This window comes from Camelus dromedarius, chromosome 5, assembly GCF_036321535.1.
Source record: "Camelus dromedarius isolate mCamDro1 chromosome 5, mCamDro1.pat, whole genome shotgun sequence".
NCBI classification, from domain to species: Eukaryota; Metazoa; Chordata; class Mammalia; order Artiodactyla; family Camelidae; genus Camelus; species Camelus dromedarius.
In genome coordinates, this window is record NC_087440.1 from 5040576 (window position 1) to 5052397 (window position 11822).

The 11822-nt window shown below is 51.4% G+C and overlaps 1 protein-coding gene across 1 annotated transcript in view; it reads left to right on the top strand.

Moving 5' to 3' along the window:
- LOC116153395 (ubiquitin carboxyl-terminal hydrolase 3) overlaps positions 1 to 10942 on the top strand; it is a 213828-nt gene extending 202886 nt beyond the window's left edge. Inside the window, exon 14 of the mRNA XM_064485519.1 lies at positions 6484 to 10942. The gene's annotated coding sequence lies outside the window, so the exon portion shown is untranslated. The remainder of the gene's footprint in view (positions 1 to 6483) is intronic.
- Positions 10943 to 11822: the final 880 nt, after the last annotated feature.

An 11822-nucleotide genomic window follows, 5' to 3' on the forward strand; every position in this document is an offset into this window, starting at 1 on the left:
CGCGTCTACTCACTTCACTTAATTAGACAGTTAAAAATGACTGACAGAGCAGGAGGGGATCTTGTGAAGTTTTTAAAGAGACTCAGAAGTGAAATTTAAGTATGGCAGTAGGTTAAAAAAAAAAAAAAGGAAACTAGTGTATCATTTCCTTCCTTGAATGAATTGGATCTGAACTTTAAAACGCAAGGAAACCAACTTGGTTTGTTTCTTCTGAAGTCTCCCGCACTCGTGTGTAACCTTCATGGTGTAGGAAGCGAAAGACTTGCTCTGGGCCAAAGATGCGAAGGTCGGAAGCCAAAGCACCTGGGCCGGGCTGCAGGCTCGCGCCCCTCCCGCACACCCACGGGCGACACTGGGCGCGGAGCTTAAGCAACTTGCCGGTTTCCTCGTCTGCCCATGATGGACGTAGAGACCCTCCTGGGGTAACTGTAGGACTGAAGTGCCTAAAAACACGCAAAGTGCTCAGGACAGGGCCTGCCTCAGAGTAGCACTTTATAAACACGTGTCATAACTTCATTTCCAGCCAGAGGACACCAGCTGATTTAAAGTCCGGTTTTACTCTTGTCTGCCCTGAGGGCAGCTGAGGTATTTTACAATATTAGCTTTTAAAAGAGGTACCTGAATTCTATGGAGCAGGAGCTTCAGACACTACCACGCTTCTGGTCTTCATACTCAGACTGGGCTCCCGGAGGGGCGCGCACAGCTCAGTGGCAGAGCACGTGCTTAGCATGCACGAGGTCCTGGGTTCAATCCTCAGTCCCTCCGTCAAAAACTAAACAAACCTAATTCCATTCCCTCCACCCTCCAAATAATAATAAAAAATAAATAAGTAAATAAAAAAGATTGTGCACCAGCTGAGGGACCACACATGCATCCAGGTGGCCGCCTTTTCGCGCCAATGCCTGGCTTTGATTTGTGACTGTGTGTGAATAGATGCTTAACGGTAGAAGAGGAAAAACAAAACCGGGATGAAGATGTTTCCAGCCAGTTGTGTGGGCTGTTTGAAACAACCACCCTGGAATTCCTCTAATTTCTCAGAGTCATTCATTGACCTAAAATTTCGTTAAGCACCTATTTCTAGTATGTTCTGGACACTGTGTGAAGTGCTAGAAACCATCTGTGGCCATCTAGCATTTTAACCATCGGTTTGTGATTAAGTTTATAACTGAAGCTCCCCGGAGGTCAGAAACCCGGTTTAAATGTCCCTGTCAGAGGGGTAATTAATTCGGGGCGAGTCGGAACAGAGGGAGAGGGGTCTGCTCTCCTTCTTCCTCTTGACGCCTCCTCTCAGCTGGGACCTGCCCCCTGGCCATCACTTGCATGACCTAGGGAAGGATCTGGACCCAGGGCAGGGTTCGTCAGATCTCGTGACAGTTCACAGTAGGAGCCGGGGCAGAGAGCAGCAGTTGGATGATGATGGATGCGTGAATGGCGAGGTCTTGGCTGGGTCTGAAGGGGTCCAGGCAGTTCATGGGAAAGCAGAGAAACCACGAATCAGCAGAGGAAGGTGTCTGCAGGGAGAAGCCACCAGGACACCCAGAAGCCCCACACAGAACAGCAGGAGTGTCCTCGGGGCTGACCTGGGAATATCCTGGTCCCCGAGGGACCTCTGGATGCCCAGAGACTGAGGCTTCATCCTTGCAACAACTGACCTCTGTAACTGGGTTATCAAATTGCTTGTTTGAGGCAGAAAACTCCTCTACAAAGATTATTCTTATTTTCAGGGATGAAGACAATTTATGTATGTGTGTGTATATATATATATATATATACACACACACACACACACATATATATTATATATATATATCGCCATTATTAATTTTTTAGAAAATATTTATTTATCTTTTATTTTTTGAGAAAAATCATGTCAAGCCCTCCACAGAGCCTAGACTGAAGTTTAAAAAAGGCACAGCGATAGAAGCTCACTGCAGATAAGGTGAAAATCAAAATAAGCAAAACAGACAAATCTCCAATTTCCCCTTCCAGCCCTCCCAGTGAGGAGGCGTCCCCGAATGTTCTATATAATATTCTGCACCCCTGTTTATGTGCCATAGTCTGTGGGTGGCAGATCTGGGTTCATTTTGACGTTGCGTTGCCTCCCTGGCTCACCAGTGGCTGGTCACATTTTGCCCAGGCGTCCTGTCGTCTAATGAGTGCCGGCCATGCCCACAGCTCGGTGGGAAGCAGAGCTGACCAGGGAGGCTGAGGGGACCCCGGGAGAGAGGCCTCCGGCGCCCGAGGATGGAGGGATTCCAGGCTTCTCCCCGGGGGCTGAGGTCGGGCGAGCCCTCTCACACCACCCTCCGTGGCTTTACCCGTTCCGCGTCTCCAGCCTCCACCGTCCTCCCTGGGGCACTGAGGGCCTTCTCCACTGCTCCAGCTCAGTCCTCTTCGCCTTGCAGGTGCTCACCCATCACCTGGGTCATGTGAGAGAGCTGACTCAGCTCCAGCGGGTCTGGGATGGGGCCCGGGAGGCTGCACTCCTGACTGCTCCCCCCGGGATGCTTCTGCTGATGACACTGGTCCCAGACACTGTGAGCAGGAGGCTCGGACCCAGAGTCCCTGCTGAGGTGTCTCCTGCGTGAAGTGGGCTACCTGAAGTGGCCGATGCTCTGAGCCAGCTGCCCTCACTCCTGGGAAAAGCTGGTTAGAGTGGAGAATATTGTATCGGTTGCACAACGCTGATGGGCTTAAGTGATGGCAGAGGGCTGTGAAGTGGAAGGTATGAGGATGTCAGGCTCAGGGAAGATGCCCAAACCCTGGCTGCAGTTGCTACTAGCATGGGGGTGCCACTGTCCCTGAGTTGGTTTCACATTTGTAAAATAAGGATGGAGACACCTATGTCACCAGGGCGTCCTAAGGACTAGAGGTGATGGTAAACGAGAGAGTGGTTCACTCGTTTGCTTATTAACAAGGGTGTTGAGCGCCTTGCGCCCCACATGCAATGATGTGTGGGGTGATGGGAGTCAGTGCACGGGGCCTCTGCCTTCCAATAACTTGCGTAAGGAACAAGGACCTTCTCCCATGTCACCACAACACATTGTTCAAATTACAGAAACCTAACACTGATGAGCTGCTATTATGTAACGTGCAGCTGTGTTCAGGTTTCTCCAATTGTCTTCTGATGTCCTTCCTTCATAGTGCCTTCCGTCTGCTCCAGATTCAGCCTGCAATCCTGCGTCTCTGGTCAGCCGTGAGCAGGAGCAGCTCCTTGGTCTTTCTCTGTCTTTCGTGATCCTGAGGGTTCGAAACATTACAGGGCGGTTGTTCTGTAGGAGGTGGGAGTTCGGGCCTGTCTGACATGTCCACAACATCAGATCCAGGTGAGGCCCGGCTGGAAGGAATGTTCCCTACATGCCCCATTTCATCAGACATGTGGTGTCTGTCTGTCCTGTAGTGTGACTGGTTGTGTGGACTTGGACCACCTGGCAAAGATGGTGTCAGCCAGGTGCCTCCACTGGGACGATGCTCTTGTCCTTCAGAGATGCCAGCTCAAGGATCCAGGGGGAAGAGTCTGCAACTGAGAGAGGGATGGGGGAGAGAGGAGGGGAAGCAATCGGGAGATGGAGGGGGAGGGGGAAAGGGAGTTGGGATGGAGAGAGAGTGGGGAAGGAGGGGAGAGACGGAGGGGGCGAGGGGGACGGTCTTGTATGGGGCTGGTGCAGCATAACTGGAGAATGGCAGAATAGAAGGAACAAAGGTGACTGACTTTGGGAACTCCTGGAGGGAAGAAAGAAGGTGGCAGGAAGGGAGCAGGGAAAGCAGTGACTGCGCGTGAGAAGGGCAGGAAGGAGGGGAGGATGCTGGGCAGGTGCTGTGAGGATGCTGGGGGAGGAGTGAGGAAGTCGGGAGAATGATGTCCCGTGTCATGTGATGTCAGCAGCTCCTTGCATCTTCCTGGGGTGGGGGAGCTCTGGTAAGTGCCCATGGGCATTTTCGAGGCGGCCATGTCGTCCCTCTGCACACACCCCATGTGGAAGCTGGCCACGGGGATGGTGCGGTCACGCTCGCCTCTTTCCCTTGCGGGATCTCTTTTGCAGGCAGCAAACTGGCGTCCAGATTTTACTTCCCCTTTTATTGTTCCTATAGCTGTGTGACTTCATGGAGAAGAGCGCACAACAGAACATTCTTGTAGGAACCTGGGAAGATTCTTGTCGCAGTCTTCCTGCTCTGTTCCCTCCTGGGCCCTCCCTGGTGCCCAGAGCATTCCTTGAGCTGCAGTCCTGGGGGTCCCGGCGTCCTGTGCCTGCCGAGGAGGGCCTCGGGGCGAACTGGGGCTTGAGCCCTGCCTCTGCTGGGTTGTCATTTTTAGGTAGAGCAGCATTTCTGAACCAGAAAGAGAGCCCTGAGGAGAGCTGCGGTACCCCCGAAAGTGATGGAAAGCAGAGCGGGAGACGCTGTCTCCAGAGACAGCCTCCACCATCCCCGCCCCTCGGCAGGGGGCTGACCCTCCCCGAATCCAGGCTTGGCCACGACACAGGGCTGGGATTACGGCGAGACGAGAGACAGTGACAAAGCCCATCAGTGATGAGGCTACGCCAAGCTGCACTGGAGACCGAGGCACAAGGAAAGTCAGCAAGACGGAGCCACCCCTGCCCCAGCATAATGCAATCTGGGAAAGAGTCCAATAGACACAATGGAGCAGATCCACAAAACACCTGCCCAGGACGCTCCACAAGGGATGGGGGAGACTCGGGAGCTGTCCCCACTGGAGGAGACCAGGGAGCTGACAGCAACGCACAACCTGGGGTCATGGCAGGAAAAAGGGCACCGATGGGGATGCGACGGAAATTTGGATACAGTCTGGAGTTTGGTTAACGAGTTAACAGCATTTTACCAAAACTGTTTTCTTGGTTTTGATAACTGCCCCGTGGTCCTATAAGATGCTGACGGTAGGGAAAGTTGGGGGAAGGCCATATGGGAGACCACGTTTGTACCTTTTCTGTACAACCTTAAATTAAAGAAATGCAAATAAATCACCTGACCTGGCAAAAAAAAAAGAAGAAAAAAAAGATCAAATTTCCTCTTGCTTAAGCCTGTGTTGTGTGGAGACGGTTTCCTGCTGCTGAACCAGCCCTTGCCAAGAGGAGGGTGGAAATTGTGAGTCTGATCTTCGACATGGCCTGTGTGAGGGCGCGTTCCACATTCCGGACATTCTGAGCAGATCACTGGGTACGGGGTTCTGAGGTCTGGGGGAGAGGGGCAGTCTAGAGGCACCTGAGGGCAGCTGTCTCAGCCCAGAGGCTGGCTGGGCACCAGGAGAGCGAGTGTAGACGGTCATCAGAAGATGGACCTGAGCCCACCAGCGTGCAGAGGGTGGGGGCTTGGAACTCCCTCCTGGATGAAGAAACAGAACGTACAGTGCGATTAAGGCAGCTTGATGCTGGCTCCGTCTATGTACGAGGATGTGGATGCCCAATGTTGAGACGTTTGCAAATATGAGATGGCTTTTTGGTGAGAAAGGACGTTGGCAAAAACGACCTCTTATTATCCCAACCAGCCTTGCAAAGATAGTATTTTGATCATAAAGATAAACAATTTGATTTTAGGTGATTATGCGTTCACAGAAGCCCAAACCCTGGCTGGCCTGGCGTTCAGAGAGACAGTGTGGAAACGTTCCTTGCTGCATCTCATGGTGACGTGCCGCTCAGACGAGAGCTTTTCACAAGGGTGGGACAGCTTTGATCCAGCTCAGCATGGATGAGGTGGGGGGTTCAGGAAGCCCCTGTATTCTAGGCTGGAGAAATCCTGCCTCCATCAGTTCTGATCAAAGGAGTGACTGGTGGTTCCCAAGTGGGACCACATGGGCTGCACACAACTTGTTCTGAAGTTCCATTGGTCCTGAGGGAAATAAGAGGCCAAGAAAAGACTCTGTGGCTCTCAGCACGATGGGAGGGAAGCCGTGGTGAGAAGACTGAGAAGTGGGAAGTGTGACTCTGGGCAGTGCCGCAGCCTGGTCCCTTCCTGCAGGGCCTCCAGCCAGCCCGTGGGGCACCGCGGGGCGGGGGCGGCGGGACAGGTCACCTTATAGTCCAGCAAGTAGGGGACTTGGGGTCGTGGGTCTGTAGCATGGGCTGGTGTGGGGCTGGGGAGGTCTCACCTGAAACCAGGGCGTGTGTGAGTGTGCGTGTGTGTTTGTGTGAAAGTAGGTGGGCACGTGTCCGTGTGTGTGAGAAGGGGTGAGTGTGTAACTGTGTGAGGGTGAGCCCGTGAACGTGTGTGTGTGTGTGTGTGTGTGTGTGTGTGTGATGTTGGGGTGGGTGTGCGTGAGTGTGTATGTGAGCACAGTGTTTGTGTGCATGTGAGTGTCTGGTGGCGTGGGAGTGTGTTTGTGCTCATGTGCTCACGTGCGTGTGAGCAATGGCTGCCCCGCGTGGGGCCGGTCCAGCCCGCAGGTGCAGGGCCGCCCCGTGCTGGGAGGACTGTAGCCTTTCCTTGTCCTGACGGTGCCTAACTCTCGGGTTCTCTGTGTCCCTGCAGGTGGCCTGTGAGTTGGTCATCATCCACCCAAAGAAATACAGTTAATGCAGCAGAAGCGCAGGGCAGCCAGAGACACTGGTGCGCTGACACCCACCGTCACCGCAGGGAGCCTGGGTGCCCAGGATGGAAGGAGGACCCCCACCCCCCGACCAGGGAGAGCACAGGCTCGCAGAGGGAAGACTGCGGAGGAAATAAAAAACTTCCCTGACTCCTGCAAAGGTTTCCTCTTCCTGAACTGGGACGGCTCTCTGGCAGCCGTGTTTCCTCCAACATCTGTCTGATCACACCCGTGTATGTGGATTCGTTTTTCAGCATCTCCTTTTAAGAATTTTTTTCCCTAATGGAGGTACTGAGAATTGAACCCAGGACCTTGTGCCTGCTAAGTGAGTGCTCTACCACTGTGCTACACCCACGCTTCAGTGTCCCCTTCTCAGCGAAACCTGAAAGCAGTGACCTTCCCCAGCCGGGGACAGCAGTGGTGAGCCTGGGACAGCACGCATGGGCACGTGTTCCCTTCCTGCACGTGCTCTCAGCAGTTCCCCTAAGTGAATCGCCCAACCGGCCTGAAATTCCTCAGTACAGAGGACTGTTTGTGGCCCTCTGGAGCCTGTGGGTGTGTGTCTTTGTGCATGCACACACACACGTACGCCCTCATACACTCTCACACGTACGACACACACTCATGCATTCTTTCCTTCTGGGCTGTCATGTGGGTGTGGATCTGAAGATGGCTTCATCAGAGCAATGAAGAAACCTATGGCAAGTTTGGTCGGACCCCAGTTTCTCTTTCACAAAACTGGCTTTGCCCCTCTGAGGTGGGGCCGCAGCTTGGAAGCGCGTGGGGGTGCGCAGTGATCGGGGATGGACTGCCTTCACGTGGGGTCGCTGCCACTGAGAAATGCAGGGCAGCTCCCAGAGGGGCAGAGCAGCCGCGGGCTCATTTTGTTTGCAAGCAAGCCCGTGGGTCTCAGCCCGGTGGCAGTCCCCCCTCTGCTGGGGTTTCCCAGAGCCCCCACCCGGGGCTGGGCTGCTGGACTTTGTAGCTGCTCCTGCTGACGCCGCGGCCGCCCCCTTGTTTGTGAGCGTCCGTCTCAAATGCCGCGCGCGTGAGTCACCCTCATGGATCTTACATCACTCGGCTTCCTTTGAACTCCTGCTCGTTTATCACCCGACTGCCTTCCTTAGACTGGCCATTTGTCCACATGTTGTCTGTTTATCAATGTTCCGGTCCTGAGGTTGTCACAATCCTGCCGTGGGGTTTTGTTTCCATCAGTGAAAACGCTGTCATGAGGGAAACGCAGACGAGCAGGGGAGAGAAGCCCAAACTCCAGCGAGGACTGGTGGGGGACACGCCCAGGCGGCAGTTCCAGGCCGTCTCATGCCCCTCTTTTGATCCACTTGAGCCTGAGTGGTTTTATCACGTAGAAACTACACACAGGGAGGGAGTGTGCCCGCAAGTGGGCAGGGCAGTTCGGGGACTGAGAAGACGCGTGGCAAGGAGAGCGAGCTGTGTGCTGGTGGTTCCCCTAAGCTTACTTGAGACGGCGTGTCCCCCCCCCCGTTTGCTCTCCCTTGGCACTCACTGAGCCCGAGGGGGGCTGTGAGCGACGAGCCCTGCCAGCGGGGCCCTGGGCTCCGCCGCTCCGCCCGGGGAGTGATGTGGGCGAGAGCCCTGCAGGCTGGCAGGGCTGGGCCGCAGCAGGTCGAGCTCCAGCACCATCACCCGTGGTCTCGCTGTGGGGTTGGACTCCGAGCTGTCACAGAGCGTCCTGGAGCCCTCGGTAAAGGCTGCATCCCCGGGGTGAGCAGGGGCCTGAGCACCAGCCTCCCAGAGGACGGAGTGTGTGCAGTGTTGAACGACTGCCCCCCAGTGTCCTTCTGCGGGAGGGGAGCTCAGAGGAAGCAGGATGCTGCCGCCTCTGCCGTGGGGAGAGGGGCCCTGGAGGTGGGGAGACTGCAGAGGCGAGCCGGGGAGACGGATGCGGGGATGCTGTGCGGAGGGAGTTCCGTGGGAGCTGCATCTTTCAACAGCCAAGTGCCCCAGCCACGCTTCAGGGCACGGCCAGCTGTCCAAGGTCCGTGCTCCTTTGTGGGACAAATGGCTGTCCTGTGCCGGTGCCCTTCTGGCCCATTGTGCTCTTTTGTGTCAATTTTACAAAAGCCCCCTGCCTGGGGGACTCACTCCCTTGGTGCCACCAGCCGTGCCCCCAGCGCAGGTCAGGATCCCTCTGCCCCGTGGCTGGGCAGAAACGGAACACCCAGCATGGTGACCCTGCCGGTACCTTGTGCGCTCATCCTCCACCCAGGTCGGCGAAGGATGAGAGCCTCAAAAAGCTGGGGCGTGGGCTGAACTTGGGGTCCCAGCGCTTGGAGCTCCTGGCTGGCCTGCTGGTCTCCATCCTCCTCCTCCCTCCTGGCCAGCTCAGACCAGCTCTACTCACTTTCCATGCTCTTCCTCCAAATCCCCTTTTCCTAAGCTCCAGGTTTACTTCAGCTGTCAGAGTTTTAATTCGCAGGCTCGTTTCTTAATCTGTGATTGCTCTTTTGCGTGACAACTATGCTTGATTTATGAGTATAGTGTCTTCTGTAAACACACTAGTGACCGTTTTTTTGCGGTTTTGTTTTGTTTTCTGTCTTGTCTCCATTTTTTTTCTGGTTTAATCTTCCTCCCTCCTCCTCCTCCCTTCCCCACCTCTCCTCTCTCTTTTGGTTCTTTCATATTGGTAGCTTTCCTTAAAAGCTTGGGAAACCCCTATTTGTGTTAAAGAGACAGTTAAGAGAAAGCTCACTGTTTTGGGGGCAGGTTGTGACCTGTGGGGGCCACCCTGTGGGGGGCATCACATGACAGGTGAATTCCATGTGTATCTTTCGGGGGGGGGCCCTTCCTCTCCCTGAAGATGAATATACCAATAGTGAGCTGGGACCAACAGTGAGCCGGGATGAGCCTGACTGCCCGTACTCCAGGAGCAGAGTGGTGGCAGCAGCTGGTGGCCCCGCAGCAGAGGGCAGAATGGGGTGGGGAGGGGGGTCAACGTCTAACTGGGGAATGGGGAAAGTGACCTGGTGGTTTGCAAACCCTTTAATCCAATGACTTTCTTTTGTACCTTCCCACATCCCTGGGCCATCCAATTCCTGAAACTTTCTGGTGTTTTGGGGAACATGTGCTCAGTTTTGTCAGAATCCTCTGCAGTTTTATGGCTGTGCCTTCATCTGCCTTGGGAGTCAGTTACTGCTTCTCCCTTTGTTCTTTTTATTTTTTAAAATAACTATATTGAGGTATAATTGATATTTAACAATGCACATGTTTAAAGGGTGCAATTTGACAAAATTTGACACAGGAATACACACGTAAAACCATCACCACAATCAAGATAATGAACATACTAATCACCCCTGGAAGTCTCCTCATGATCTCTTCCAGGCCATCCCCCCTCTCCCCACCTCTTCATCCCCTGGCAGTCATGGAGCTGCTTTCTGTTGCTGTGCATTAACTTACATTTCCTAAAATAGATGGAATTATACACCATGCCCTCTTTTCGTCTGGCCTCTTTCACTTGACGTAATTGTTCTGAAAGTAACATATGTTGTAGCCTACAATGATTTCCTTTTTTACTGCCGCATAATATTCTATATCAGAGTTTGTCCACTTACCTGTTGATGGACATTCAGATTGCCTCCAGTTCTGGGTTATTACAAATAAAGCCACTATGCTTATTTGTATACAAGTCTTTCTATGAACACACGTTTCCTTTTGTCTTGGGTGAATGCCAAGGAGTGGAATGGCTGGGTTATATGGTTTATATGTTTATACAGGTTCTATGTTTAATTTTTAAGAAACTATCTAAGTGATGTTAAAAGAAATTGTGTCATTGTACATTTGCACCAGCAATGTAAGAACGTTCCAGTTGTTCCACATCCTTAGCAACACTTGATAGGGTGTTTCAAATTTTATCGTCTCTACTAGTGGCGTCTCATTGTGGTTCTGATTTTCATTTTCTTACTGACTGCTGATGTTGAGCTTTCCATGTGCTCATTTACCATCCATATATCTTCTTTAGTGAAGTATCTGTTCACATCTTTTGCCCATTTTTCATGGTGGTTTGTTTTCTTACTAGCAGTTTTGGGAGCTCTTTATATATTATGTATACTAGTCTGCTTTACTTCTAAAATAAAGGACTGCTTCAAATATAGAGGAAATTACAGATAATAATATAAAAATCCTATAAGCTTGTCACCCATATTGAATTGATGATAACATGTTTTTATATTTGCTTTGAGTTTTTTTTTTCAATAAAATGTTATAGATAAGAGACATTGGACGCCCTCTTCTTACCCCTCCCTAATTCTCTATTCTTCCTCCTAAGAAGTAAGCATTAATCTGAACTTGGTGTATATCTATGGCTTTGTCCTTTTACTACACACATACACACACACACTCTCACACACACACACACGCACACACACAGAGTTAACAATGTGTTAATTGTTATCCCTAAGCTTTCACTTGGTTTTGGACTTTCTACTAATGCAATCATGCAGTATATATTCTAAGTGGTTACTTTTGTTTGTATTATGCTGCTGGAATTTATTCACGCTAATTCACGTAGCTATGGATCACATGATTGTAGATTTCCACAATGATAACCAAAATTTATTTTTCGTAGTAGTAATGATGGACATTTTGGTTATTTTCACATTTCCTGTTATTATCACAGCACTGCTAGAACCTTCCTGCGTATGCTTCCTGGAGCATGTTTGTCAGTGCTGCCCTAGAAACAGAGCGAGTGGGACGGAGAGTGTGCTCACGCTCCGCTTTACCAAACCAGGTTGAACAAATTTACAATTCCACCGGTAATGATGACAGCTTCTGTTGTTTCACATTCTCCCCAACATGATCAGGCTTTGTATTTTTGCCAAGTCTGGTAGGTGTGAAATGGTAACCCAAGATCTTTTATTGACAATGTGTCCAACCTAGATATTTCCTCTCCACTGTCTTCTGGATCCTGTTGCTACCATCAGTTCTTTTGTAGATGATCTGTTTCAGTCCTTGAGACCCTTTTAAAATCTCTTTTCTTTTGTTGTTCTGCAGAGCCACTATGATGTATCTATATGTGGAGAGGATTTTTTAAAGTTTATATAGGAAGTTCGTTGAGCTTCCTGGATCCGAACATTGGTGTCTTTCAGTAATTCTGGAAAATTCTCAGCAACTACCTCTTAAAAAATCACTCCTCCTCATCCTCCATTATTTCCTTTTCAAATTCCAATTAGACCTATATTTGACCTGCTCTCTTGAGCATCTGCATCTCTTTTTTTTAATAGATACATATTTTTTAATTTAT